Consider the following 25,956-nt stretch of genomic DNA (forward strand, 5'->3'; position numbering starts at 1 on the left):
GTTTATCTTCATCAGCGAGAAAGCCTCTGCTGTCGCTCAAGCTGAGTGTGTGCCCGTCAGACACAGGGCTCATACCCGAGGACGTCACGTGAGGTTCCCAGAGACTGTCCATCCTGTGCAAGCACTACTCCAGACATCAAGGACTCAGTGATGGATTAAAATCAGACACTGCCTTCAAGTTTGCCTTCAACTGGGGCTGAACACAAGGCACTCCACAGTGAGTAAGACATGCTGTGGACTTCACAAGCCTGCATTCATTTAGGGAAACACTTCCCTGGGCAAAACTTCATGGACTCTGGGACATTTTGCTCCCTCAGATACCCCAGTATGTACCTGCTAAGAATAAAGCCTTCTCGGCCGGCGCCACGGCTCACTAGGCTAATCCTCCGCCTTGCGGCGCCGGCACACTGGGTTCTAGTCCCGGTCGGGGTGCTGGATTCTGTCCCGGTTGCCTCTCTTCCAGGCCAGCTCTCTGCTGTGGCCAGGGAGTGCAGTGGAGGATGGCCCAAGTGCTTGGGCCCTGCACCCCATGGGAGACCAGGAGAAGCACCTGGCTCCTGCCTTCGGATCAGCGCGGTGCACTGGCCGCAGCGGCCATTGGAGGGTGAACCAACGGCAAAAGAAAGACCTTTCTCTCTGTCTCTCTCCCTCTCTCACTGTCCACTCTGCCTGTCAAAAAAAAAAAAAAAAAAGAATAAAGCCTTCTCCTATATAACCCCTGTACTATGAAAAGACTCAAGAAAATTAGCAATCTCTCCACAATGTCATTTTAAAAGATTTTTTTTTTTATATATCTGAAAGGCAGAAGGACACAGAGGCAAGGAAAGGCAGAGGAAAAACATTATCTTCCATCTGCTGGTTTATTCTCCAAGTGCTTCAATGACTAAGGATAGGCCATCTTGAAGCTAGGACCCCAAAACTCCAGCCTGGTCTCTCACACAGATGGCAAGGGCCCAAGTATTTGGGTTATCTTCCATTGCTTTCCCAGCTGCATTAGCAGGGTGCTTGATTTGAAGCTGGAATTCAAATCAGAGCTCCCATATGAGATGCAGCCCCCCACCCCCATGTCATTTAATACAGGCTTCACATTCAAATTTTTCAGATTACCTCAAAATTGTCTTCTAGTTTTGGGTTTTTCATTCCATGTTCGAGGCTCTTCACTCCTGTTTGTTTTAGAAGACTCTCCCCATTTTTCAACATCTGTTTTTCTCTTTTTTGTAAAGAGTCCAGGCCAATTGTCTTGTGGAAAGCCCCTCAATCTTAATACATCTGTTTGCTTCCTCTCGAATTCATTCAGATGAAACACTTTGTGTGAGAGCACTTCTAGACTAAGTCGTGTCCTTTTTCTGACACCAGGCGGCTCCTAGGCCAGGTGGCTTCGCTCTCACTGACTTTGTTTTTTTGTTTTGTTTTGTTTTGTTTTTGACAGGCAGAGTGGACAGTGAGAGAGAGAGACAGAGAGAAAGGTTTCTGTTGGTTCACCCCCAATGGCTGCTGCGGCCAGCGCGCTGTGGCCGGCACGCTACGCTGATCCGAAGCCAGGAGCCAGGTGCTTCCTCCTGGTCTCCCATGGGGTGCAGGGCCCAAGGACCTGGGCCATCCTCCACTGCACTCCCGGGCCACAGCAGAGAGCTGGAGAGGAAGAGGAGCGACTGGGACAGAATCCAGCACCCTGACCGGGACTAGAACCCGGGGTGCTGGTGCTACAGGCGGAGGATTAGCCTAGTGAGCCGCGGCGCCGGCCACTCACTGACTTTGATCGTTTGTTCAAGATGGACTCAGCCCCAATTCTCCACCACAAGAAGTGTTTTGTTTAGCACTCTGTGGGTTGTCCTGTAGAACTGTTTATGTTTTCTGTTACCACACCAGCTTTTCTTCCAACACTATTGTTACGCGTTATCCCCTTTCTGAGAATTGACCCAGTTTGGGTCATAAATTCAAACTGATGACATTTGAACAACTCCTTGGCCATTGATAGGGTTAAGGGTGAACTGGGCCTGAGGAGGAGAGATTATCCTCATCAGTCCCTGAATGCCATGTCCTTATTTCCTGTCCCTTGCTAGAAGTTCCTCTTTCTTCCGTACATCATCCATAGTTTCCAAAACGAAGAAACTCAAACTTAAAGTATCTTTTAGGGTTTATAAACTCATTTTCGTAATAATATGAATATGAGCACCTTAACACTGTCAACAGGATACATGAATGGAAACAAATAAATCTTTGCTTTATATAGCACCTAGACTGTAACAATACCTGCTCAAGTGCAACTGAATCCCATGCCTCCCCTTTCAGGAAAATAAGCCATGAATCTTATAATCTCAGGGCAAAAAATATATGGTTGTAGTATTTTATGCACAGAGAAGCCTGCGTGTCCTCAACCCTGATAGGTAAAAGTGAATCAAGGGTAGGGATGGGTATGAAGATGCTCTTGCCACTGGTGCTGCCCTCTTCCCAGCTCTGTTGTTGCCAGGAGGTCACGTTGGTCTTTTGAAAGTAGCCATGGCAGAGGTTTGTCCACCACAGAACCCAGCAAGGGCTGCACACTGGAACTTTTGTCTTTTATTGGAGAGCTGTTAACATTGACCGGCACAGCACTGGATCAGAACTAACCCCTGCCCTGAGATGACAGTCACATCAGAATGTGAACTTTGGGAGAGAAAAGGATGATGGTAAAGCATGGCTGTGTGTGTGTGTGGGGGGGGACCCACACACACTGAGCAGCCCCACGGAGATGCCCCAAGGTGCAATGAGCTGCATCACGGAGATTAGTTAACAGAAGGCTCGACCTTACGGACTAGGTCTCACATTATTTCCTGTGGTCTCATTTTTGCTATTGGTAAATGGCCAGGGGAAGGGAGGCCTCATGCTCCTGGTGACAGTAGCTCTAGCCAGGGTAAGGAAGGGGAGCCTCAGGCACAGGAATAAGTTGTAGATCCTGGTACTTGAGCGACACTACAAGCTCTGGAAAATATTCTCTTGAAAATTCTGTTTCATTGTGAACTTACACATCACCTTCTCCTCCAGCATCTTCTGAATTACCCCAAGTGACTGCAGCATCCTTCTGTTAGGGCACACAGCACCTGATTCAGCTATGGCAGCCAGAGTGCCCTAAGTCCTGTTTGCTTGAAGGCAGGGGTAATTTCAGATCCAAGGGAGGAAATGTCCTCACTGTAGAGTGAGGGGGGCTGACAGCAGCCTGTTGGTACACTTAAACAAACAGGTTTATGGTCCTAATAATAAGGATGATGTTTTCACTCATGTCGTAGTTCCCATGACTGAGTTTTCATCTGAATCCCATTGGTCAAATGAGGTTGCTAATCGCAGCCCGCTTGGAGTCACCCCCGGAGTTTCTAATTCAGCAGTTCTGGGATAGGTACCATTGTTTGTTTATTTATTTTAACCTCAGAAATGATGCTGATACTGCCAGAAAAGTCAATGTGAGAACCATGTGCTAGTGTAACCACATGGAGGATGGGCACTGGAATGTGTTTTTATCAGGCACTTTGGCCCAATTCGTCATTAACAGAAAAAAAAAATCCATCTTCTTCCTGTTGTTCTTCTTGTTGTCTTTCCTCCACTGAATCAGGCTCTATGCTGAAAGAAACTTGCATGGAAGTAGGTGCCCACCCTCTTCGGTGATGATACTAAAAATTGTTCCTCTCATACGAGATGCTGCGTTTGGTGCAATAAACTAGCCTGTGAGGATACTCAGGTGCTGTTAATTCCACAAACCTCCCATCAGTCAGACAGGCAGCCAGGGACTGCTCTGTTTCCTGACACTCTGAAGACAGCATTTTATGGCTTCCCCATAATAAGATCATCCGGCTTTGGAGTCATTTGTGTTGTAATTGCTTTAAAATTTCAAAGAGTTCTGGATTTCTACACCTCATTAAATTGGATTACATGGGGAAAGTGAAGATTTTTTTTAACGCCAGGAAAGTGACCTCTTTTTTATTCTTTTACTATCTTGTGTAATTTTTCTGTAGTTCTGTTGTTCGCTGCTAGACCCTTGCAAACTTCAGAAGACAGCATGCAAACCTCTTTCTATGCTTACTCCAAGTTCTACTCCACTTCCAATAGGAAGAAGAACTACAATCCATCTACAGTCCTGAGTTTGAAATTATCCAGGGACTGCTGGGACCTGACTCATTTATCCCACTGTCCTATTGCACACCCTGGGGACAGGAAGCCAAATCGTCAACCCTTCAGATCTTAGGTATGAAGACCTGGTGATATAAGGAAGATGAAAGGAAAGAAAAAAAGCAATTTCTCCTGTTTGTTAGTTCCGTTACTATCTCAACTTTAATACAAACTAAAAATTTTTGAATGTTTATCCTTAGTTGGGCATCAAATTACGTGAGTCATGTACATTGTTTCAGATAACTACACATTGACACTATCAAATGAAGCTTCTCTAACAGGCTCAGAGCTAGTAAGCTGCTCCAATTGAGCGATCCCCACTATACCATGATGCTGAATAGATTGCATTTTTAAGTAGAGACACATGGAAAAACATCACATCAATCATTCTCAGGAAGTTCAGAGTCTGGGTACAGAGGAAAAGTATCCTATCTCATGGATTTTGAGATGCATTTTGATGTAAATTTTGATGTTTCTGAAATCAAATTCTTACAATTAAAGCAGTTATAAAATGATAAGCCATGAGGTACCCTTCGTGCTCCAGTGTTCAATGCCTCCCATTTAGCTTAATTAAATGAAAACACAGAGTATGTGAGGGCATCTTGTTTTTAAGATTTTGTATTTTTTGAAAGGTAGACAGATAGACAGACACAAACACGCATGCACGCACGCAGGCAGGCAGAGATCAGCCCTACACTGGCTCATTTCCAAATGCCCGTGACAGCCAGTTACAGCTGTCGCCCACTGTCTGTCTGTCATGCTGTTTCCCTCCTCTGCTGTTTGCCCCTCCCGGTTGTCCCTCTGAGTGTGACTGTCACTTAGCACTGAGAGCTGCTTCTTAGCTGATGTTATCTCATTTCCTGAAGAAAGCATTAGCGCTCTCCTCTCTGTTTATGATTTAAAAGAAAGAGAGCTGAGGCTTTCACAGAACTCCTCGGAGAAACGTACTTCAGAGTCACTAAGCCTGAGGAGAGTCTGTGGGGAACCCTGTTGGTGCTTCTATGCTGCTGTGAAGTTCTCTTGTCTTCCTGACTGAATGGGTAGGCATTTGGCTGCCTTGACAGAAGGCCCTTTGTAAATCATCCCTCAGTGGCACCGCCATGTTCCCATGTCCCCTTGATGTATTTTGGGTGAAAAGATGGAAAAGACTACTACCCACAAAAGCAGTGAGACTAATCCAGTTTGGATGTTACTCAGAATGTGGCAGAATGCATGTTGCCTGTGTGGCTGGGTGTTTCTGGGTGGTGAGGCAAGCATGGGAAGCTCCAGAGTTAAGACTTGCCCAGCAGTTTCTTTGCTGGGTTCCACCTTCCTTTCCCATCACACAGGGTGCTACGATCCTCAAGAGAGCCTGGCAGACTCCACTTCTTCTTGGCTGTTTCACTCTGGTGGGTGGTTGGTTGGTTTGTTTTGTTTTTGCTTGGATGTAAAATAATAACTAATAACACCCTCTCATTTGGAGTGGACACAAAGGTTATTGTCACAGTGGAAAAGACAGAAGGTTATGAATCTCATGCTGATAAGTTGACTTGGCGGAAGTTGCATCTCAAACCCATGTGTGCCAGTCCCACTAAGGCTAAAGTGCTCAATTGACACCCATTTTCTCTTGACACCTCTGTAAGGATCCTGTAAATGAGAATTGTATTTCAAATCATTATATGCTGAAGTGATGCTATTTTGGATACATCAGAATAAACAAAATATATTATTACAATCCATTTTGCTGTTAATACAGCTACTAGAAAATATGATTCCATTTTTGGCTTGCCTTATGTTTATTTTACGTAACAACAGTGTCTTAGATAATGTTCAGAGCACTCCCTCAAGAGTTTCCATGAAGTCAGCATTATGAAACTTATGCTAAAGACAACTAAACTGAGGCACAGAGAAGCCTCGCTACTTGCCAGTCATCCAGCTTCTGTTCAGTCACACTTGTGTCTAGTGAGTTCTTCCGCTCAGCACAACTGCTTCTTTTTTTGCAGTAATTGCTTTTCCTCCCTCAAATGAATTTCCATCTGAGCTCAGGCAGGGATGGTGCAACTTCTCCTAACTGACAAAGCAGGTAGAAAGGAGGGAGTGGATCATAGGAAAACCCATCATAGGATCCAGGAAACACAGATGCAGTGACCAATCGCCCAGCTACTGAGAATTGCTCCAAAGAAGTCCAAAAAGGAATAAAACAGCATAAGTAAGTGAAACTTGATCATGATGGTAATATTTAGAGCAAAATAATGCTCAGCATTTCCCAATGCCCTCCACTTTATTAGCTGCTGTGAGCCAGCGTCTCTAGAACAGCTGCACTTGCATTTATGGGTAGAAAGCTGCCCTCTCTGGCGGGTCAGAGTGATATTACATACTTGCCTGATCTTACAGACTTCCCAGACTAGGGGGGAACTGGTTGCTAACCCCATCCAGATGGCCACTGAGCTCCTCAACCATACAGAAGATTCTGATTCCATTTACTGTTGCAACAAATACAGAGTATTCAGTGACCATGTATATTCAGCATGTCTCATGTACCCAGTTTGATAGAATTACATCACTTTTATGAAGGCACACTGATAGGTTTTATGGGATGGGTGATTTAATCTTCAGAAGAGAATGAAATAATAAACTAAAGTCACTAGATCTTATGCTCAGCACAGCTATGTGCTTAATCGATGTATGTAAAATTATTAGCAAATATACTGCAGAGAAATTGGTCTGTCTCATATAGTCTGTACTGGTGGGGAGGGGGGTAATGGGTGCAGAATCAAGTAGATTCCTATGTTTCTTGTCTGAATATTAGAATCAATTAATGACTTAGAATTCTCTTACAAGTTCAAAATGGTATGTCGGGCACGTCTGTTCTATGCACAGATCTGCAGAGGATATGTGATAAGTGACAAAAAGGAATCCTGGAGGTTCTGTCCTCTTTCTAGGGCTCGACTTCCTCATCTATTGATGGAAAACACATGAAAGAAAGATCTTTAGCATTCTGCTCAATGTTGCATTTCATAATACTTAGATTTGCCATGTACCCAGAAGAAATGTATATTCTAATATAGGAGACAAACAATTGAACTATTAACATAACAAAGTTGTCCAAAGGGAAATAGTATGAAAATAGATGAAGTCATTTTAGAGGACACTTGATGACTTTCATCTGGAGCACCTGGGTAGTCTTTTTAAAGAAGCTGGTAGTTGAAATGCATTTGAAAAATGGGCTATATTTCAAGCAGGGAAATGTAGATGGAAAGAATCCAAGCTGAAAGCCAAGCATGTGTTGCTGATGATGTGGAAGTATGAAAGGGAAACTAGGCTGGCGCCGTGGCTCACTAGGCTAATCCTCCGCCATGCGGCACCAGCACACCGGGTTCCAGTCCCAGTCAGGGCGCCAGATTCTGTCCCAGTTGCTCCTCTTCCAGTCCAGCTCTCTGCTGTGGCCCGGGAGTGCAGTGGAGGATGGCCCAAGTGCTTGGGCCCTGCACCCCAAGGGGGACCAGGAGAAGTACCTGGCTCCTGCCATTGGATCAGCGCAGTGCGCCGGCCGCGGCGGCCATTGGAGGGTGAACCAACAGCAAAGGAAGACCTTTCTCTCTGTCTCTCTCTCTCACTGTCCACTCTGCCTGTCAAAAAATAAAAATTAAAAAAAAAAAGAAAGGGAGACTTCTTCAGTGACCAAGACATGAAGCAAAATGTAGATTTCCTATGTAATGAGGCTAGAAGCACAGTTTTACCAGATTGTGTGTAATATGGTGGTAAAATGTGAGCAGAGGAGGCATGGAGAAGGTAGGATGGAAGGGAATTTGGTCTGCTGGGTTATCTGCAATTTTGAGGATGCTGGACAGAGGAAGGAAAGACAGAGGATAAGAATCACTGAAATTGATTGGCAATTTGGATCTGAAAAGCAAGAAAAAGTGGGGCCTGAAAGAACACACTACATCAGGATTTTCTCACCAAATTTTGATATGTATTTTACATCTATTTATTTAAGTGTTTATTTAGTTGAAAGCGGAGAGAGACAGAGGCAGAGAGTGAGAGAGAATACAAGAGCAGTCTCCCATGTTCTGGATCACTCCTTAAATGATCATAACAGCTGGGAGCAGGGCAGGCCAGACCCAGCAGCCTAGAACTTCATTCAGGACTCTCATATTGGTGGCAGGGACCTAAGTGCTCAAGCCATCACTATTGCCTCATAGGGTGCACTTTAGTAGGGAGCTGTTAACAGGATAACAGGATCAGAATTACAAATGAAACCCAGGCCCTCTGATAAAGGATACAAACTTCCTGGGTGGAGTCATTACTGGACCAAATGCCCACCCCCAAATCTTGACATTTTCAATGACAGAGTTTTAGTTATGCTTGTACCTTTGGATTTCCTGTGTTACCTAAGTTTGTGGGAGAAGCTGTGAAACCTGAACTAAGCCTCCTTTGTCTCACGCTGGCTGGGAATAAGCATGGTTCCCACAAGCCGCAGAGTGTCTGGCCCAGCATGAGTCTCTCACAGCTGACATCATCCAAGCTCCAAGCCACACTCTATGGAAACACAACCTATGCTTGGCGCCCTAGCCAATCTCCAGGTGAATGTCTTTCTCAGAACCCCACCTTCCCCAGAAGGGCCTGAAGGATTTCCATGGGAGAGTGATATCAAGAAGGCTATGAAGGACTGCTATGTCCTCCAGATGCCACTTGCTATAGGAGGAACCCAATGTTTTGCAGGTTTCCCAGAAGTGATCAGACAGGTTTGCCTTCATTCCCTCCATGATGAGAGGGTGTGTGAGCTGTGATAGAAGCAGTCCTTTGTCCATTGTGCATGTCCAGACAAAGGCCCTTGCTCTGTGGCTCCTACATGGAGGAAACCTGCCTGAGGAGCTAGGCTTGAGTCTTAGGAGAGGGAAGCCGGGAGCAGTTGGTGTGGAGCTATCTGGCGCCTTACTGTGGTGAGTCAGAGAAGCAAGAATTAACCCAGTCATTTCTGGATGCTCTTGTCCATTTCTTCAGGGCAAAGTTAGTGGTGGATACTGTCCTTGGAGAAGGGGTGGAGAAAGAATTGATAAATTTTAGATAAAAGACTTGTTTTCAAGTTCTGTCTATACTCTTTGTCATGAGAAAGTCATTTCATTTTTGTTTTCTTTACAATAAAAAGCACTTCTATTTCCAACCTGTAATGTCTTAAAGAAAATGATCTGAAACCTAACAGATGTGTAAAAATGGCCGCTGCTTCAGTAAGCCATTCAGTGGAGAAGCTTTTCCCAAGAGCTACTGTGGGGGCAATCACAGGGAAAAAAGACAAATGTTTGTGCAGGGTGGACAGTGTCCACTTTGTGTTCTCCTGCTTTCCCCTTTGTTATGAACGAGACCGTTTATACTGTCATGCTATTTACATTCCAGCTCTTCCTCAGTAGTTGTTGAGCTTAAAGTGCTTTCCTAATGGTTAATTAATCAATACTCTTTATGGGAACTTGCTAGCAGAGCACAGTTCAGGAGACAAGTCTGGGCCACGCAAGTCCATTACGAGAATAAAAGTAGCTTTCTTTTCGCAGGAAAAAGAAAAAAACACTGAGGACATTCTTGTGTGACAGATATTTATACATTACTGTGAGATCCTGGAACAGGGATAATGAGAGTTGAGTGTAGTAATTAGTGTCTTTTCATGTCCTTCTGGTCCATACCTTTCAGTGTTTGCTCCTACATTCTGGAGACAGCTAATTGAGAACAATGACTCCTTGTTTCTATCCAGAGGCAGGGCAAACTGGATATTCCAGTAAGTGACGCTCCTGAAAAAAAATTCTCACGCGACAATGGATGTGGAGGTAGTGGAGAAAACTTCTGAGTAATGTCTAGTTGTATTTTATATTTCTTCTACGTGCATCACTTATTGGGTTTCTTCCTTTTTAAATATGACTTCCCCACTCCTCTCCCTGTCTTCCTTGTGTCATATCCCTAGTGTCAACCATAGGAGAGCCCACATCAAGATGCATGTTAACTTTTTCCATGTTTCAGGATGTTGAAGTTTGTAGTGTGCTACATGGAGTCAATCTAGATCTTTAACAAAGCATAGAAGATGTAAATTTGATCACAGAAGATGCATAGGGCCAGGGTCCAATCTTCTGGCAAGTCCCTGGGACAACATTGACCGTATTTGGTGGCAGGATATCCATCAGCAATGGGGAGCATAGCATAGGAAAAATGAGAATGGGAGCTGCATTTGCTATAAGCAGTTAAGATGCCTTTTGGGACAACCTTATCCCAAATTGGAGTGCCTATTTTTTTTAAAGATTCATTTATTTATTTGAAACTCAGAGTAATACAGAGAGAGGAGAGGCAGAGAGAGAGAGAGAGAGGTCTTCCATCCAATTGTTCATTCCCCAATTGGCCGCAATGGCCAGAGCTGTGCCAATCCAAAGCCAGAAGCCAGGAGGTTCTTTCAGGTCTCCCACGCAGTATAGGGGCCCAAGCACTTGGGCCATCTTGTTTTACCAGGCCATAGCAGAGAGCTGGATTAGAAGTGGAGCAGCCAGGTTTTGAACCAGCGCCTATATGGGATGCAGGCATTTCAGGCCAGGGAGTTAACCCACGGTGCCACAGCGCCAGCCCCAATGCCTAGGTTTAATTCTTGATTGTACTCCCCCTCCAGCTTCCTGCTAATGTGTTCCCTGGAAGCAGAAGGTAGTGGTTTATGTAGTTGGGTACCTTACCCATGTCGGAACCCTGGGTTATGTCTCAGCTCCTGGCGTTAATCTGGCCCAACCCTTGTTATTGTGGGCATTTAGAGAGTGAATTAGAAGATGGAAAATCATTTTCTTTTTCTCTTGCTTGTTCCTTCTCTACTTTTCAAATTAATTAAATAAGTGAAAAGGACAGCTTTATAAGAGTGAAATAGAGACTAAAATATGAAACTCAAGAAAAGAGATAACCAATATGCTGATGATTTTTGAGGGATCTTCAAAACATTCATAGAAAATCCATATTACAGAAAAAGTATACATGAGTTTCAAAATGTGAGTAGCTTGCCCAAATAGTGTGAATACGTCAAGATTCAACATTGGAAATTACTTTCATGTCTATCAATGTCAAAATAGTCCCAGGTAAAAACGACTTATATCCCTCACCTTCAGTTTATCTGGGGGTGATACAAAGGGACTTTAATTCAAAGCTTAAATGAGAAAGTATAAAAATGCATTAACATTGTGAATGACCGCAGAGGATATATAGATATTAGTAATAATTAATAGTAGCTAAATCAAAGTTAGGTACTGGTGTTTTGGCTATAATGCCTGTTACTTTCAGCACAGGAAGAACAAACATGTACACTTTGTTCATGTAACGTTGCACTCCATTGCCCTCACAGGATGTGATAACTGCATCCTTTTTTATCATTAAAGTTTGATTCCTCTCAAATACTGAATGTAACAACATCATTTAAAAATATTTTCTGTTTATTTGTGGAAAAATTCCAACAGCAAACAATGCAGTTGATTCTACTCCTTAATCATCGGAAGTCTAACTCCTGAGAGGGGAAGTTCTGGACAAATCAAGACCTGTGGATATATGAAATTCACTATGTTCAGATCCCAACTGTCGCTCCCCCTCTTCATGGAGGAACGACACTAAGTCCTGCCTAGGCTTCATATCTCTCCAATATTTTCCCAGTTCTTCCCGTTTCTTCCCTCCTAAGTTTGCTATCCGTCCTAAGTTTCCTATCCGAGTCACGGCACCATTATGTCGCTCCCCCTCTTCGTGGAGGAACGACACAGGACCCTGCGCTGTTCTTTCGTCTGCTCGGCCCTTCCCGGGTTTGCTGCTGGTTCTTCCCGGGTTGGCTACTATCCCTTCCACCTCCGTGGAAGGGCGGTTCTCCCTGGCCACTTTCCCCACTTCCGCAGGGGAGCGGCACACCGCCGGCCGGCTCTCTCGGGGGCTGCACAGGTGTTCCTTCAGCTAGATGTTCCCCCTAGATGTTCCCTGGTGCATGCCGTCTCTCTCCTCCTTTATAGTCCTCCTCCGCCAATCCTAACTCGGCTGCCCACACGCCGAGTACGCTGCTCTCCAATCAGGAGCAAGTCCTACAGTTTATTGGTTGAACTGGAGGCAGCTGTGCGGAAGCTGTTTACTTCTCTCCCAGCGCCATATTGTGGGAGAGCAGATGCATAGAATAAGTCTTAATTCCAGTAACTCAGTCCAGTCCGGGCTGCTCCCCACACCAACTCCATAATTATGTAGCTGTGATACTTAAATTATCTGAGATGATAATTCATTTTCCCTGATTATGCACTGGAATGGCACTATTTAAACAGGATTGGCACAATAACTAAAAGATATCTGAGAGGCAATGTTATCAGCAGTAGAGCCACATGCATGTGTAGGTTGGAATGAATTTTAATGTCTTCTGAGAATGTTGGCCATTTGACTAAGAACAATGTCTTAATGTAAATGTGCACGCGCAAGACTCATGCTCACTGTGTAATTCTTGTAAACACAAATTTGTCTGGTAAAATCAGTGAGCTGTTGGTGTATAGTGAAAGGAGTCAGACAGAACATCTTCCAGATCTCAGCCTCTTGAACTGTGTAATGTGGATAACTTAACCTTCTGTACTTCAGTTATGCTTAATCTAAAAAAGGTTGGATTCATGATACCTACTTCAAAGAAGATTGCAAATTTTATAGTTGAATCACATAATGCAAAATTTGGGTTTCAATAAATTGTAGCTGGTGTTATTAATTCTGATTTTCAATATGTTTTTTTTTTTCTGAACAAGTTTACCTGAAAAAAAGGTGAAAAAAATGTGTGACATTAGAGGAAGATGTATGGCTTAGCAGTTAAATAGCCTTTTGGGATGCACACGTCCCATATCAGAGTGTCTGGCTCCTTTGCTTCCACCCTAGCTTCCTGTTAAAGTGCATCGTTGAGAAGTACCAGATGATGCCCAAGTCCTGGGGTTCCTCACTCATGTGGGAGAACTGGATTGAACTCCATGCTGTTCATTTCAGCCTGGCCCAACCTAGCTTTTGGGGACATTTGGAGACTGAATCAGTTGATAGGAGACCCATTTCTCTCTCTCTGTCTCTCTCTCTCCCTTTCAAATAAAAGGAAAATAAGTAAATAAAAATCTAAAATATACTATATCTAGTGCCCATAAATGAAATTTTAAAATACGGACTCTTAGAATTAATGACTAAAAGTAGTATTTGGAGAGGGAGTCCCTTGTAATGTAGACACACATATTAATCTGGGGGTAAAGTTTTGGACACTGAATCAAAAAAAAAAAAATAACTCTGCCTCCTACTTAATTGTGCCATTGAATTGGAAAAAAAACTGCAGCAATTTCCTTTGAATGAAGATGATGAATACTTGCAAAGTCTAATTGTAGTTTGTGAGTAGGAGAGGAACTCATATCTACGTCCCACATCTCATGAGTGATGGACTTATTTTTTTTAAAGAATTGCAACCCCATCAGAAATAAGAAACTCATGACCCCATACCTTTTCTGTCCAGAAGATTCTGGTAAATGTATATGGCCCTGTACAGTTCTTATTGGCCATTCAAAGTTCATCTATATTGCTACTTCTCCCATGAAGACTTTCTGCTCCTGGTCTTCAGAAAAAAAAAGTCTAAGTTCACTACCCTAGGTAGCATATGAACTTAATTTTGTTGTTTCCTTTTTATCTTATTCCCTTCTTGGTGATTGACAGATAGGCATCAACTCACTTTTGTTAAAGAAATCAGTCAATGAATCTATGAACACATAGATAAAGTCCTGTGGAAGGAAATTAATTAAATAATTAATGTTAGACTCCTCACATCTTAAACTAGAAGGGCTAGGCACCGTTGTAAATTACCAATTGTAACAGTCACGTAGAATTAGGAAAAGGATAAAAAAATGATGTATGAAGGAGATGTAAGAGAGTAGAGTGTATGGGTGCTTAACCCAAGGGCATGGAAGTTGTAGATGCGGTAATGGGAATGTCATTGTCTTGGCAGAGCTAAAACGAGGCCTCTCAAGTCACTCTCATCTCTTTTCTATAATCTGTGTGCATGTAAAAACTTATAAAAACTATTTTTGATTTCACAAAAACATGAACAAAATATATAAAATTATATTGCATTGCTTTATTATGTACATTATACTACTATATCAATGTGCTTGTTGAATGTGGGACATACACACAGACACATGAATAGACCAATTTATGAACTAGGAGTCCTGTGTGACTAGCTTCTTTGAGACAGCTACATGTTATTCACTTTTACATAATGCAAGAAAAATTCCAGAATGATCTTCAAAAACATAATGGACAACACATATTGTGGAAAAATATTCATGAACTTCAATTTTTTTCTCCAAAATAAATATGTGTTATCTTGATATAACATGTCTGGAAAAGAATCTAGGTCAAGGCACTAAGAAGGATAACACAGCAGTTTGAAAAGAGCCCCTATCAGAGCAAAATGAATGCTGTTAAAATTGAAACAAGAACAAACATCCAACTAATGATGAAGCTTGGATGCAAGAATGGTGAAATTATTAATGCTTAACAAAAAGTTTATGCTGATTGTGCCCCAGAAAAATAAGCTGTTTACAAGTGGGTAACTCATTCTAATGAGGAGTGAGATGAGGTTGAAGATTAAGCCTGAAGCAATAGATCATCTAAATAATTTTACACAAAATAATAATCTTGTTTATCTCCTAATTCAAGACAACTGACAATTAACATCAGGAAAAATAGCCAAGATTATAGATATCTTTATATTTTGGGCTTAGCTCATACAATTGTGATTGAAAAATTAAAGTGGAGCAAACTTTAACTTAATAATGCCAAAGCTGTTGCACACAAATTAGTTGTGGACAAAAGCTGAGTTTTCAACGGAAATCTTAAATTGGTAAGACAAACGTCCTAAAGAATTTCTTAAAAGACTAGTAATAGAAGATAAAACATGGCTTTTCAGTATTATCCTGAAAACAAAGCAAAATCAAAACAATGGCTACAAAATTGCTTACAAAATTGTTCTGAACTTGTTGGGGAAAATTTATATTTTTAAAACTTTTTCTTATTTTCATTTAATTTGAAGGTCACATACACAAAAACACACACTACAGAGAGAGAGAGAGAAAGAGATAGAGAGGGGGAGAGAGAGAGAGGAGAATCTTGAATCTGCTGGTTCACTGTCCAAATGCCTGCAACATCTGGGGCTGGGGCTGGGCCAGAGAGGAAACTAGGGACCAAGAACTCAATCTAGTCTCCCACATGGGTGGCATTATCCCAAGCACCGGAGCCAACACGTGATGCCTCTGAGGGTACACATTTGCAGGCAGCTGTTGATTTCTTCTCTGATTTTAATTATTTCTCTTCTCTTACTATTTTAGGTCTGGTTTGCTGCAGTTTTTCTAGATCCTTGAGATGCATTGAAAGCTCATTTATCTGGTGTCTTTCCAATTTCTTGATGTAGGCACCTATTGCTATATTTCCTCTCAACACCGCTTTTGCTGTATCCCATAAGTTTTAATATGTTGTGTTGTTATCCTCATTTACTTCCAGAAAGTTTTTTATTTCTCTTTTGATTTCTTCCATGACCCAGTGTTCATTCAGGAGCATGTGTTCAGTCTCCATGTGTTTGCATATGCTCTAGGGATTCCTGAGTTGCTACTTTCCAACTTTATTCCACTGTGGTCTGAGAAGCTGCATGGTATAATTCAAATTCTTTTGAATTTGCTGAGACTTGCTTTATGGCCTAGTATGTGGGCAATCCTAGAGAACTTCCACTTTGACTATGCCCTTGTCTAAATATGATCAGAGTCAGCGAACTCAAAAGGCTTCCATAGCCTTGGCAACTCATGACAAGAGCCTAGGGTGATTACTGATGCCATAAACAAGAGTGTCAAATTGTTAAGTCAACAACAGGAGTCACTGTGTACTTACTCCTCATGTAGGATCTTTGTCCTTAATGTTTTATTCAATGTGAATTAATGCTATAACTAGTACTCAAACAGTACTTTACACTTTATGTTTCTGTGTGGGTGCAAACTGTTGAAATCTTTACTTAATATATACTAAATCGATCTTCTGTATATAAAGAGAATTGAAAACGAATCTTGATGTGAATGGAATGGGAGATGGGAGGGTTGCGGGTGGGAGGGAAGTTATGGAGGGGAAAAACCACTGTAATCCATAAGCTGTACTTTGGAAATTTATATTTGTTAAATAAAACATTACAAAAGATCAGCCAAACAAAGAGCTGTTTTTTTTTTTTGAAAAAATAAACAAAATTGACACACCATTGTCCCAACCAACTAAAAAAAGAAGAGAAAAGACCCAAATCAATAACAACAGAGATGAAAAATGAAATGTGACAATAGATACCACAGGAATAAAAAGAATCATCAGAAGTTACTACAAAAAGTTGTATGCCAGCAAACAGGGACGTCTATCAGAAATGGATAGATTCCTGGACACATGCAACCTACCTAAATTGAACTATGAAGACGTAGAAAACCTAAATAGACCCATAACTGAGACAGAAATTGTTTTTGTTTTTAACAACTCTCCTTCATGGAGCTGTGGATGCTCACTTTCAGGTATTGATAAAGGCAGGTTTTCCTGAGTTCTATTCGAATAAACTCTCAATCATATGATCTTTTTAATTCTGAGTCATTTTATGAATCATACTTTAGTATCTCAGTGTTCCTACTGGTCAGTGTTTTTACTTGGTCAAGGGTCTATGCCATTTTTTTTTTTTTTGCCTTTTTTTGTATTAAAACTCTCAACAGATCACAAAGCATTTCAATCTCATTTCCTGGGTAAAGTCCTGAAGTTTATCTTTTGTGTCATTTTCTATCACGATTCTTGGTTATATGTGATATAAAACACACATCACAGGAAGGAGCAGTGCCAGCTTGCTGTGTTTTTATTTCTACAGCTCAGCTGATCACTGCTAGTGATGTACTGTGGACCTATGATGTCCAGGTCACAATTCTAGGCTTCTGTATGGTGAAACTAAGATCCAGGTAGGAAATTAGAGTCATTTTGCAATCTGATTATGATCAAATGTATTGAAAATAGGATTTAGCTTAGTGATTAAGACACTTCTTATGATGTCTGCATTCCACATGGAAACATTTGAGTTTGCTGTCTGGATCTGGCTCCTGACTCCAACTTCTCACCAGTGCAGACCCTGGGAGACCTTACCTGCCACCCTTTTGGGAGACCTGGGTTGAGTTTCTGTCTTTGGGATGGTCAATTCCAAGTCTTCATGGGCATTTGGAGAGTGAAACAGTGGATGAGAGCCTCCCCCACCCCCCACCTGTTTCTCAAATCAATAAAAATTAAAAAATAAATTATATCAATTTACAGTTAAATAAGTAAAATTAAAAGCCAAAATATTAGATACTCAAAACTCATCACTTGTTAAATATTTTCGGGTTGGACAATTTGGTATTGCAGCTTAAGACACCACTTTGGGATGCCTGTACCTGATACATCAGGTTATGTTAGTTGTAGTCCTAGCTTCTCTGCTTCTAATTCAGCTTCCTACTACTGCATCCTGGGAGGCAGCAGATCATGGCTCATGTATTTAGGTCTCTGCCAGCCACATGGGAGACCTGGATGGAGTTCTGGGCTTCTGGCTTTGACCTTGTCTAGCCCTAGCTATTATAGGCATTTGGGGAATGAACCAGTGGATAGAAGAGCCCTATCTTTCTGTGTACCCCACCACCATCTCGTTCTCTGTGCCTCTGGCCTCCAAAGAATAAGCAAACATTCATAAACATATTTTATTGCACAAATTATTATCCATTTTCTTGGGGGGTAGTTGAGCTATTGTATTTATATGATGGAATTTTTGTACATGTCTGTACTGGACATCTCCTCACAAGTCTGTCTCTTCATTGGCAGGCAACAGACGGGTCCCTTGAAATGGCCAGAGTGGGAATATTTACAACACAAAATCAGTGAATACTGCATTGCGCTCCCCGCCACAGCTTCTTTATAAACATTTATCCGCACACCATGGTTTCTAGATGCTGCCTGAAGTCAAAGTCAGCAAGGAGCTCTGGTTGTCATGAAATCTTGCATAAGCAGGGCCAAAGGTGCAGGGCCACTGCTTTGAATCCTAGTGGAGATGCATAATTAGAAGGTAACAGGCAAGATAATGAAAAGGTAATGAGGGAAACAATCTGTGCTTTGGGCCAAGTACTTTAATTAGGCTCAACAAATGCTCAACCACCTAAGGAGTATGAATCATATAGTATATTCTGAAACCAATGAAAACCCATTGTTCAAAGCTGATGGATGGTTCTGATAGGCTTTCTTACAAAAATATTGGCATTTTTTATTATTAAAACTATTTTGGATAGAAAATTATATATAATATATTGTATATATTAATAATAATATATATATATATATATATATATAGTAGTTTCATAGAAGGCCTGAGGTTAAGCTATGAAATATATCTCCCAATTTTTATTTAGGAAGATTGATATAGATGTTTGGATGGGCCTAAATTTTTTAAAGTTTTATTTATTTATTTGAAAAGCAGAGTTGAAGAGAAAGAAGGAGACAGAGATCTTCCATCCACTGGTTCTCTCCCCAAATAGCCGCAATGGCTAGGGATGGGGTAGGCTGAAGCCAAGAGCTGGAATCTTTCTCTAGGTCTTCCATGTGGGTACAGGATCCAGGTAGTTGGGCCGTCTTCCACTGCTTTCTCAGGCACATTAGCAGGGAGCTGGATAGGAAGTGGAGCAGCTGGGTGCCATCTGGGATGCCAGCATTGCAGGCAATGGCTTGACCCACTGTCCACCGAGCCAGCTCCTTGGATGGATTTACTCTTAACACTGTTAGGTAATATATGGTAGCTATTCAACAACACTCTGGGATTATAAATCTTCCTTCATTTATGGTAAAGAAAAATAGCCTTTACAAAGCATAAACAATTTGCCAGATAACTTACTAGGCACTTAATATAGGTGCTTTTCTGCCTCCAGTATTTTAAGAGGGAATATACAGAACAGAGAGCATATTATACATACAGAAAATGCTTCTATAATTGCCTTGATATATCATAATAATTGTAAAAGTGATGTGATTTATACTCCTTTTAAAATAATGAAATGGAGGTTTTAAGAAAGTTTTACAAGACTACTTTGCAAATAAGTGATAGCGACAAGATTTTCCAAATACATCTATATCTGTCGTCCTTTCGCTCAACGGAAGTGTTCTTTGGATGCACAATTACTCAACTGGAGATAACCTAGATTCTGGGTAAATTCGTTAACATCGCACTATTTCTTCCGTTATAAGGATAATCTAAATTTTCCTGTGGGAGGATGATAAATAAATTTATAATTATGACCATGCATAAAAATATGATCATGCTAAATTTAGAAGAAACATAATAAACTTTGTTTGCAGAGCTCAGTATAGGCGTCTGAGAGTCCTCTGATTTAAGACCTGAAGGAGCAGTGGGAATTAGGCAGGTGTGGTGGAGTAGGGAAAGGGAAGAACATTCAGAGAGAAGGAACAAAATATGCAAAGGGATAGGGCAAGAGTAGCAAGACAGTTTGATCATTATATGAGCTAGTAGTTTATTGATCAAAGTTATATATTCTTTTAATCCTTTTAAGCAGCCATGACTAAGACATCTAAATGAGTTTAAGTGCTTGAATGATTAGATTGTGCATTGCCATGTAATCACAGGGCCTTTGAATTTTTGTCTTTTTCTTTTCATTTTAAATTTATATAAAGGAACCAGATTTCATATGTGCAGTTTTACGAATATAATGATATCTTCAACCCTCCTTCTCTCCTCCCTCCTTTCTTTTCTTTTAATTTTTCTGATAACTTACTTTCTTTTTTTTTTTTTTTTGAAGATTTTTTTATTTATTTTTTGACAGGAATAATTACAGACAGTGAGAAAGAGAGACAGAGAGAAAGGTCTTCCTTTCATTGGTTCACTCCCCAAATGACCGCTATGGCTGGAACTACGCCGATCCGAAGCCAGGAGCCAGGTGCCTCCTTCCAGTCTCCTTTGTGGGTGCAGAGTCCCAAGCACTTGGGCCATCCTCCACTGCCTTCCTGGACCACAGCAGAGAGCTGGGCTGGAAGAGGAGCAACTGGTACTAGAACCCAGTGACCATATGGAATGCTGGTGCCACAGGCAGAGGATTAACCAAGTAAGCCATGGCACTGGCCCTTGATAACATACTTTAAATTTATGCTATGATCACAAGCTTAACCCTCCACTAAATAAAAATTAAACAAGTGGCAAGTTGACATGACAGTATTCCTCATAAATGTAGACAAGGGCTATAAACAATAATCAAATCTCAAGATGTCAATTTCACTCATATACATTACATGATTTCTGTATTCTATATATTAGTTACCACAAATCAAAGAAAGCATATTTGTCTTTTGGGACTGACATTTCACTAAGCATAATGGTCTGCAATTGCATCCATTTTGTTGTGAAAGACAATATTTCATTCTTTTTATGACTGAGTAGTATTCTATTGTGTATATACACCACATTTTCTGGAGCATAAATTATTACATACAAGGAAATCACATGAACTGATGTATATTTTAGAAGGATTACCATTTTGTATAATAAATAAATACCTGAGTATTAACTCTCTTATTTAAAATATATTATTTCCCTCCAATTAGATATGCTTTTTTAAATAATTAAATGGAAATATGTGTCAAAATATAAGTAGAACACTGGAGATGTCTTGAGTCTTCAACAGAGTAGTGGTCGTAATTTCTGTTTACTGTCTTCTGGCTAGGCTTTAAGCCTCAGACAGTTTAGTGGTAGTGACTAGCAAGTTGAGAAGTAAATAAGGAAGAAAAAGAGATGATTGGATTTTCTTCCAACTTTATCTAGTTTAAGTTAAGAAGAGATACTTTGAACTGCTGGTAGTTAACTACATTTAGTTTCTGGAAGAGAATTACTTTTTTTAAAGATTTATTTATTTGAAAGGCAGAGTCACAGAGAGGCAGAGGCAGAGAGAGGTCTTCCATCCGATGGTTCACCCCCCAAATGACTGCAACAGCCAGAGCTGGGCTCTTCTGAAGTCAGGAGCTTCTTCTGGGTCTCCCATGCAGGTCCAAGGAATTGGGTCATCTTCTACCTGCTTTCCCAGGCCATAGCAGAGAGCTGGATCAGAGGTGGAGCATCAGGGCTTGAACCGGTGCCCACATGGGATACTGACACCGCAGGCAGCAGTCCCACCTGCTGCGCCATAAAGCTGGCCCAAGAATTACTTATCAATAGAATTGAGTTCATGCCAATGATTAAAAGTCATGGATCCTGAGTATTATCAATGAATAGCCAGAAAACTTGTGGAACTGTTTGTTTTTTTACATAGGGCAATTAAAACATATCTTACCAAGTATATATTTTTATAAAAAAGCTGAGCTGAATAGAGTTGCATTCATATTATGTACTAACAATCATGTTTTCCACATTCTAAAGATACAAGGATTTTTGAATATCAAATTCAATGGAATTTATTGAAATGGGATAAAAATAATAAAAAGACAAAATCTTAGACATTTCATTCAATTGATTATATTATAATAAAATAGAGAAAATAAATAAAATGAATGCATAATCCATGCATGACTCATTGAGATTATATTAAATATTAATCCTAGAGTTCACAAACTAAATAGTCAGTAAAAATTCTGAGTAAGTAGAGAATTTGAAACTCCTTATATTTTGACACACTTTGTTTCAAAAACACAGGAAATCCACATTTTTGGCCTTTTTGTTCTATGTCTTAGTATATTAACAGGGTAGCCAAAACTCAGGCAACTTGTTTCCGTATTGTGGTGTCATCTCTTGCAAAGCCAGTCTCCTTCCCAATCCTACCACCAAACCAATCCTTACCCGACTCCAAGACAACACAAACAAAATCTTCATTTCATTGCTCTCAGGATTGCCAAAGGCATTTGATTTATGCTATTCCCTTTAATAGATGTTGTATTTTCTCTCTTAGAGTTGAAATTTCATTCTCCAAGTCTCAAAATTTTCTATTCTCATAATACTTTGTTCTTACTTAAAGTATGGTAACTTGTCTCTGTGCATCATAGCAGGGCCTTTCTTCATACTCTCATAGATTGTAGGTTTCTTTGTGAAATAAAATGTGAAAGGTTGAGCATTTTATAAGCACATCCTAAGTGTCAGGAACTACTCTAGATGCTTTGCAAAGCATCTAATGAGGTTTCAAAATGACCTTATAGTGCATATTATCATCTCCATTTTACAGATGAGTTAACTCAGTAAGTTAATTAACTCATCCAAGGGAATATTGCTTGTAAGGATATCAACAACAACCCTGTTCACTGACCTCAATTTAACTATCTCTGCACTCTCTGCACTCTCTGAGTACGAGGACACTGGTGACTCTTTCGTCCATAAACGTGGATTTTCTCTGCAAATAGTGTTTCCCAATTGATTTGGTTTGCTTTTTTCAGTTAAAGAATAAAATTTTCTATTTATTCTTTTTTAATGATTTATTTTATTTATTTGAAAGAAAGAATAACAAACAGAGAATGAAAAACAAAGAAAGAGAACTTTCCATCTGTTGGTTTACTGCCCCAAATGACTGCAACAGCCTGGGCTGGGCCAGGCTGAAACCAGGAGCCAGGAGCTCAATCCTGGTCTCCCATGTGGGTGGCAGGGGCTCAGGTACTTGGGCTGCCATTCACTGCTTCTTCAGGCAAATTATCAGGGAGCTGAATTGGAAACAGAGCAGCCTGGACTCTGATGCTGGCATTGTAAATGGTGGCTTAACTCACTGTGCCACAATGCCAGCCTGTTGTTTATCCTAAAATAAACTGTTTTGTTTTTCTACTCTGTTTTGATGCCAGGAAAATATTGCTATCCTTTATCCCATACCACTGTACTTCATTAATTTCTATTTCTATTTATTTTTAATTGATATGTACCAAGTGATATTTCAATACATCTTTGTATAGTGTAATGCTGTGTAATATCCATTCAGAGTAAATGTATCTTTCTCCTTAAACATTTAACATATTTAACATTTAGTCATGATGAAAATATTCAAAATCATTTTTTCTTTTTTTAATATAAACATATAGTCCATTACCACTATCTGTAGATATGTGGCTATGCAATGGAGCACTCTACATTCTTACTGCTAATTGTACAACTTAGTGCTTGTTAACTTTACATGCTCAAACCTATGTGAGGAGAATCTCTGTCCCTACTTATGACTAGAGCCTAGGGAGACTTCTGATGCCATAAACAAGAGTGTCAAATTGTTAAGTCAACAGCAGGAGTCACTGTGCTCTTACTCCTCATGTGGGATCTCTGTCCTTAATGTGTTGTACAATGTGGATTAATGCTATAACTAGTACTCAAACAGTATTTTATACTTTATGTTCTGTGTGGGTGCAAACTGATGAAATCTTTATTTAATACATACTAAATTGATCTTCTGTATATAAAGATAATTGAAAACTAATCTTGATGTGAATGGGATGGGAGAGGGAGTGGGAGATGGGAGGGTTGTGGTTAGGAGGGAAGTTATGGGGGGTAGCCATTGTAATCCATAAACTGTACTTTGGAAAATTACATTTACTAAATAAATGTTAAAAAATTAGTTGGGGAAACTCAGACTCAGGCAAGTAATGTGATCTCCCAAATTCACAAATCAAATTAGTGCAAAGATATTATCTCAGGATCTTGAAATTTGAACCAATTTATGATCATCACATGTTTATTGCTAAAGACAGAAAGACAGAAAGACAAGACAAGAGAAAAGAAAAGAAGAAAAAAGAAAAAACAAAAAAAGGAAAGAAAAGAAAAAAGAAAAGAAAAGGAAAGAAAAGAGAGAAGGGAAGGGAAGGGAAGGGAAGGGAAGGGAAGGGAAGGGAAGGGAAGGGAGGGGAGGGGAAGGGAAGGGGAGGGGAGGGGAGGGGAGGGGAGGGGAGGGGAGGGGAGGGGAAGGGAGGGGAGGGGAGGGAAAGGAAGGGGACCGGGGCTGTGCCTTGTGGGTAAAGCCACCTCCTACAGTGCCGGCGTCTCATATGGGTTCTGGTTAGAGTCCTGGCTTCTCTACTTCCAATCCAGCTCCCTGCTCTTGAACCTGAGAAAGCAGTAGAAGATGGCCCAAGTCCTTGGGGCCCTGTATCCATATGGGAGACCAGGAAAGAAGCTCCTGGCTTCAGATTGGCCAATCTCTGGCTGTTGAGGCCATTTGGGGATTAAACCAGCAGGTGGAAGACCTCTCTCTCTGTCTCTCCCTCTGTCTGTAATTCTGCATTTCAAATAAATAAATAAATAAATAAGTAAATCTTTAAAAAGATTTTTTTTAGAAAAATAGCAAGGAGGGTCCACCATTGTGGTATAGCATGCTTAGCCACTGCTTACAACACTGGTGTCGGGTATTAGAGTGGTATCAAGTCTTGGATACTTCTGTTATCACCCAGATTCCTGCTAATGCACCTAGGAAGGCAGCAGATAATGGCAAAATGACTGGGGCCCTACCACTCATGTGGGAGTCCAGGATGGACTTCCTAGTTCCTGTATCTGGCCTTGACCTGGCCCAGCTCTGGCTGCTGTGGCCATTTGTGGAGTGAATTAGCAGATGGAGGATCTATCTGTCTCTCTCTCTGTCTCTCTCTCTCATGCTTTATCTTTCAAATAAATAAATAAATTTTTAAAGATTTATTTATTTATTTATTTGAAAGGAGAAGTTACAGAGAGCCAGATGCACAGACAGTGAAGAGAGAAAGAGAACGAGCAAGATGGAGCTGGGCCAACCTGAATCCAGGAGTCAGGGGCTTCTTCCAGGTCTCCCATGCAGGTGCAAGAGCCCAAAGACTTGGGCTATCTTCTAAGTGCATTCCCAGTGCATAGTAGAGAGCTGGATTGGAAGTGGAACACCTGAGACTCAAACCAGCGCCCATGTGGGATGCCAGCACTGCAGGTGGTAGTTTTACTATATGGCAGCACTGACCCCAATAAATAAATCACTGCCATGTAAGAGGTGAACCAACAGAAGGAAGACCTTTCTCTCTTTTTCTCTCACTGTCTAACTCTGCCTGTCAAAAAAAATAGCAAAGAAATAGTTAAAAGAATCATTGTGGTTGGCTTTTTGATAAGAAATATACTATTGAGCGACAAACTGGATGCTCAGTATCTGGGTTACTTATGACCACCTGAAGACTCCAGTTCAGAATGAAAATGGTATTGGTAACATGGGAATAATATGCCTTTTGATGCAAATCACACTTGCAAACATTTTAATTATTTATCTACATGGGGCAGGCAGATGAAAGACCCCAAGAAATTGTATGTGAAAGCTGGCATTTTTAATAGTCTATTTTGAATATTTGTGGAAATTAATGATGGCAAAGGACACTATATTAGAAAAGAAGGTTTTGAAACAGAGATAGAAGTGCATGTTGGGGCGGCACCACGGCTCAACAGGCTAATCCTCCACCTAGCGGCGCCAGCATACCGGGTTCTAGTCCCGGTCGGGGTGCCTGATTCTGTCCCGGTTGCCCCCCTTCCAGGCCAGCTCTCTGCTATGGCCTGGGAGTGCAGTGGAGGATGGCCCAAAGCCTTGAGCCCTGCACCCCATGGGAGACCAGGAGAAGCACCTGGCTCCTGCTTTTGGATCAGCGCAGTGCGCCGGCCGCAGCGCACCGGCCGTGGCGGCCATTGGAGGGTAAACCAACGGCAAAAAGGAAGACCTTTCTCTCTGCCTCTCTCTCTCACTGTCCACTCTGCCTGTCAAAAAAAAAAAAAAAAAAAAGAAGTGCATGTTGCTCTGGGTACAAGGAATCCTTTGCAGA

Source organism: Oryctolagus cuniculus, chromosome 2, assembly GCF_964237555.1.
Source record: "Oryctolagus cuniculus chromosome 2, mOryCun1.1, whole genome shotgun sequence".
Taxonomy (NCBI): domain Eukaryota; kingdom Metazoa; phylum Chordata; class Mammalia; order Lagomorpha; family Leporidae; genus Oryctolagus; species Oryctolagus cuniculus.